Source organism: Pinus tabuliformis, chromosome 5_2 (assembly GCF_031772625.1).
Source record: "Pinus tabuliformis cultivar Carrire ecotype Pingquan chromosome 5_2, CPIR1, whole genome shotgun sequence".
Taxonomy (NCBI): domain Eukaryota; kingdom Viridiplantae; phylum Streptophyta; class Pinopsida; order Pinales; family Pinaceae; genus Pinus; species Pinus tabuliformis.
Window position 1 is genome coordinate 272,050,031 of NC_142306.1, and position 6,556 is coordinate 272,056,586.

The following is a 6,556-nucleotide window of genomic DNA, read 5'->3' on the forward strand; positions in this document are numbered from 1 at the left end:
ATATGGGCACACATGCATATATGTATGTATGTATGTATGTATGTATGTATGTATGTATATATATATATATATATATATATATATATATATATATATATATATATATATTGCAAATTGCAAATTGCAAACATAACTCTATCGGAATCAAAATACAAATTGAAATGAAGGAAAAGAGCACATTTTTGAAGAAAACAAGTGTTAAAAGGATCAGACCCGAAATATTATTTGCTACATTTTAAAGTTCCGTCAGGTCCCTGTTATGGATGGTGGCACCATTGATAAACTCCAATCGCGATACGCGATAAGGGCTGAACCTGAACGTATATATATCATATTTTAAAGTTCGGTGGGTCTGCCCTTATACAGAGTCATGGACCGTTGAAACCACCGAGTGCGAATTGTGATGGCGAACCCGATATCACGTTCATTTGGGTTAATTCTTACATTGGGTCTGCAACTATTTTAATGCTTATCTATATATATATATATATATATATATATATATATATATATATATATATGGTTGTTTCCACCGATTTGTGATTGCAAGCCGGACCTGATATCATATGTATTATGATTTAATGTTTCGTCGGGTCCGTGGTCATTGCATAACATTTATATATATAATCCCTGTGCCGATTGCGATGAAAAAACATATTTTATGGCATATTTTCATATAAAAGCATATAATGGAAAAGTGCGTTGATATATGTGGAAATGTTGATATATATGGAAAATGTCAATTGTGATATGTGATGCAGATCTAATACCTTTTGAGTTTCATGGTAAACTAAAGGTTTGCATTATTTTCATTATATAAAGGGAAGATTAGTGATATGTCAAGAATTGAAGGAAAAGGCATTTGGTCGAATCCGACACATGCGTAAGCCCAGGTTTTACACTAGTTAAACACAATTTATTATAATTAAAGCAAATTAAGGCATATACAAAGGAATTTGGCAGCAAGCCAACAAAACAAGCCAGCAGTTACCATTTTTTCTAAACTAAGTTTCATTTTTGTTATTTCTTGTTCTTTGATGTGTTTTTATCCTCTGTAAATTCTATAGCAGTTTTATTCATATTGTTAGAAAGTAGTTAGATAGGTTTTAGAAATAAATAACTGTTTCACATGTATAAAAAGTTGAAAATTTACTAAGAAAAGGTTGGAATTTTGGAGAACCAGGCTACTGTATTTCTGATAACATCATTGATTAATAAAGCAACCAGAAGTTTCCGAGAGTTGTTACATATAATTTGTAAGTTTCACTATCATGTGTCATGTAATGTTTTCTTCTTTTTAAGTATAGTAATGAAGTTGTAGGGTTAAATCCTTTAAAGAGCGCTCCTATACTTAAAGTCCTCATTTTCTTTCTAACTTATAGACAATAGTTTCTATGAGAGATCAGCATGTTGTCTATGAATTATTCTTCATGATCATAATTCCTCTAAGTTACAGATAATAGTTCCTGTGAGAGATCAACATATTGTCTTTAACTTGCCTTTCAAACTTTTCTCATTCATCATTTATATTTAGCAGCAAATGGCATTCTGAGAATTTCTGATCATACATGTATTAAGAGTCTAAGGCCAAGTTTTTCAAGTCCTTCATTTGGTAATCAATAAGTGACAGTAAATAGTATTTATTAATGTCTTAAGCACAATTTCCCTACAGACAGGAAATTGGTTTCTTAAGGAACAATACCCGCTACCATTTATTGACCAAGTCCTAGATTCATTAGCTGGGAAGAAATTCTTTTCTTTCCTAGATGGGTTTAGTGGGTGTAATTGTATTAGAATAGCAATGGAAGACCAGGACAAAACAACATTTAGCTACACATGGGGAACACATGCATACAATGTTTTCCCATTTGGGCTATGTAATGCACCTGCAACTTTCCAAAGAGTAGTTCTGGCAATATTTGCTGATCTAATCCAGGAGTGTGTAGAAGTATACATGGAAAAATTCACTATATATGGAAGCACTTATGACAATTGTTTGAAAAAACTTGAAAAAGTTTTGAAATGATGCATACAGACAAATCTGTCCCTGAGTAATGAAAAATGCTACATGATGTTAACAGAAGGGATAGTGTTAAGACACCATATTTCCTCATCAGGAATTAAGGTGGACCCAACCAAAATACAACTCATTGTGAATTTGATGCCACCTACAACACAAAAGGAGGTAAGAAGTTTCTTGGGTGATGCAGGCTATTATAGACAATTTATTGAAAATTTTAGTAAAATAGCACATCCTCTATTCAACTTACTTGAAAAGGATGTTGAATTCCAATGGACAAATCATTGTTAAAATGAATTTCAAATATTGAAATAAAAACTATCAATTGCCCCCATTCTTTGAGGACTGAATTGGTCTTTACCATTTTATATTTCCATGGATGCATCTAATACTACTATAGGTGCATCACTTGGACAAAAAGAAAACCTGTTCAATTATGCTATATACTTTAGAAGCAAAAACTTAACACCAGCAGAATTGAAATACACAGTCACAATGAAGGAAATTTTAGCTATAGTACATGCAGTAAACAAATTCAAGCATTACATAACAGGCCACCAAGTGTTCATTCACACAGACCATTCAACAATCAAATACTTAATGAAAAAAGCAATCGCAAATGGTAGAATAACAAGATGATTACTATTAATGCAAGAATTTAACATTACAATTGAATATCGGCCAGGGAAAGACAATCAAGTAGCTGATTTCCTTTCAAGGCTTCATATAGCTGGTGATCCAAATCCTATTTCAGATAATTCTCTAGATGAACATTTGTTTGCAATAACTGTAAAAACAACATTGTTTGTAGATATAGAAAACTATTTATCCTCTAGGAAATTACCAACCCAGTTCACAAAGAAACAAAAACGAAATATTATTAGAGAAAGCTCTAGGTATGGTTTGGTGAATGGTGATCTATTTTATATTAGCTCTGATTTGATAATAAGAAAATGTGTTAGAGAAGATGAAATACTAGAAATTTTGAAAGCATGTCATGATGAGCCATGTGGTGGTAATTTTACAAACAAGTGGACAGCTTACAAGATGCTGCAACTCAGCTACTACCGGTTAGAAATCTTCAAAGACACCAAAGCCTATGTCAAGAGGTGTGACAGTTGCCAAAGAATAGGAAGACCAATAGTATCAGATGAAAGGTCACTTAAACCACAAGTGCTAATAGAACCATTTGAGCAATGGGCTCTGGATTTTGTGGGACCAATAAATCCACCATCAATGCAAAGAAGTACCTCTCGATATGAACAGTCTATGTAACAAAGTGGGTTGAGGAAAAGGAAGTAGCAAGAGCAACAGAAAATACAGTGGTCACATTCCTCTTTAAGGAAATATTTGTCAGATTTGGGGTATGAAGATAGTAGCAACTAACCAAGGCACTAAGTTCACTTCAAAACTTGTTCGGGATCTTAGAGAAAAGTACAAGATAAAACACAGAAAATCAACACCATACCATCCTTAAGAAAACAGACAAGTGGAGGCGACAAATAAATTCCTAGAAAATATAATGACAAAGACAGTACAGATGAACAAGAAAGATTGGTCAAAAAAGTTAAGAGATGCACTATGGGCATACAGAATAACATGGAAAAACACAACTGGGTTCAATCCATACCAGTTAATGTATGGAAAAGAAGTCTTACTGCAGATAGAATTTTAGATACACACATTCAAGTTAGCAACAAAGTTAGGACTAGAAGTGTCTGAAGCACAACAACAAAGGATAATGGAATTGAATCAATTAGATGAACAGAGACAGCAAGTAGTGGAACACACAACACTGGTGCAGTAGCAAAGAATGAAATGGCATGATTGATTCATCAAGAACAAGACGTTCAACAAGGGAGACTGGGTATTACTGTTTGATTCCAAATTCAAGGATTTCAAGGCAAAGTTTACAACTCATTGGCTGGGGCCATATGAGATAGAAGAAATCTTTGATAATGGAGTTGTTCAGATAAAAACAATTGATCAAGAGTCTACTTCATTTCTAGTTAACAAACATAGGCTTAAAGTTTACAATAAGCCTATCAATAAAGAAGATTTTGTGAAACAAATGACAAGAGAGACAGATCTAGAAGTGATGGAACAACATAGCAATATGCCTTCCAGAACTCCAGAAGAAGAAGAGTAAAAAAAAAAAACATAAAAATAAATATAAAAAATATAAAAAAATAAACAAGAAAAAATAATAAAAAGTTTGCTAGTGAAAACCAGGCAACTGGCACAAAGCAAACAAGAATTCATAGAGGAAAACCAACTAGTTTGGCCTGTATGAATTCACAATTTTTTTTTATTCTTACAAAAGTTTTATTTTTCATAATGAACCTCCAAAACAAAACAAGACTTGATGACAAGTCTTCAGATAAGCAAGGGGGAAGTTGCAAAAGGAACTCAGTTGAGCAGCTAGAAGTTTGAGCAACTGAATTGAAGAAGGAACTTGAATTGTATCACAGAAGGGACCTGAAGCATTATTGGAAACATTTTGTAGAAGGGACCTGAAATGTTATAAAAAATATTTATATATTGCATAAAAAAATACATGAGGGTAGGGACCTGAATCTTCAAGTACCAATTGCAAGAGGGACTTGAACGACATCAACAATCAGTGAACCTGAACCAATTAAGAATGCAAGAATAGAAAGTAGAAATAAATTGTATATTTCAATCTATCCAAGACATTTCACCAAAGACATTTGATCAAGAGGACATCATCCAATACTGTCATGGAGTAAAAGTATTGTGAGTACAAAATTTTGCTCTTGAAAATTAAAAAAATTTAGAAATTTTTAGAGCTTGTTAAAATTAAGTTAGTACTTGAATGCATATTTTACTTACATATTCATTTCACTACCCTCATCCTATTATTTTTACTTATATATTCATTACATTACCCTCATCCTATTTATATATTCATACCCATTATGCTAAATTTAATCCTATAAACATCCTCCAAATATTCATTTCATATTCTATACTTATATTTCACATTCCATTTACATATTCCATATTCATTTCATTTCATAACCCTAAGTATTTCATAACCCTAAGTATTTTTCTTTTAAAGCAAAAAGGATCAAAATAAAGGGTTCAATAGTTGAAACCCTAGAACCCTAGAACTTGCACAAACATACACAACATTAGTATCATGGAATTCATTTTAAACAAGACCAAAATATGGTCATTTTAAAATTAAAAGATATATATTGAAATAAATACATATGGAAACATGCGCATTATAAAGTAATATGAAGGGGAAGAAATCGAAATGATTTATTGTGATAAGTTATAATAGAGCATAAGAATGATACTATTGAAGTGCAAGGGTTATTATAATAACCATGTAATGACACTACAATGCAAATACATGTTATGAGTGCCTCAGAGGAATAAGCCATAGGTAATGGAGGTAATGGATATAAGGGAGAAGTACGATGATAGTTGAATGGAGACAAGACCACAAACCATGAAATCAAAACTATTTAACACGGTGATCAAAACACAATGCATAAAAAATACGAGCGAGTTGTAATAAAACATATGGTATGCAAACACTACGATAGCATGAGTGATATATCAGTCAAGGTCAAGCAATGAAAGTTGCGATGGTATTATGGGTTGGTAAGGAGGACAACCACAATGGAATGAAGGACGACCATGCTTAAAGGAATCAGACAACACAGCAAGTGAAACGGTTAAACGAAATTTAAAATACAATAGCAAAGGTTTCAGAACAACGTCGAGAGTTTCCATTCAATAGAGATTGCATTCAACACATACTCCACCATTGTACACACAGAGTGTGGTGAATATCATTCCCTCTCCACCATCACAGCCATTTTGAAGGCTCAGGGAGAGCAATGAAGTATTGCATAAGCCATTAGCACATAGTGTGAGCCTGAGATGAGTGATTTGAGAAAAGAAACACGGAAATAGAGGAAAGTGAATTAGAAGGAGAAGGCAGGAGATATAGTGGCTGGAAAGCGGAGTGATAAGAAGGAAACCCAGAGAAAATTAAGAGATAAGCCAAGGAGACTAGCAGAGAAGGCAGAGTTAGTTGAAGAATATCTCGTGAGAAGAAAGGTAAGATCAAAACTTGATCTCCCTCAATGAATGCAACAGATGTTTATGAGAAAATCTCGGGATTCTTTTTATAAAATAGAAGTTAAACTTTGGGATATGGAAAGCGCTCCAACCTCCATTTTTCATTTGTCATTAGCTATCTCTTCCATCAGTAAAGGTTTTGAAATGAATTTTAACAAGTGGAAACCATAATGAAATGTAGGTTAGTTGAGTCACGACAAAGAGAAAATCAAGATAAATCATTGCAGACAGGTAACTTAACTCATAACCTCCAAGAAATTGCCATATTGAATAACAAAACGAAGTGTTTAAGTGAAGTTTTGATTACATGTTTTCACTGAAATTGAGTAATGAAACAAAGTGTTTTAGTGTAGTTTTGAAAACACATGGCTGTGCCGAGCTAAAACAGAGTGTTTAGTTGCAATTTCGATTACATAA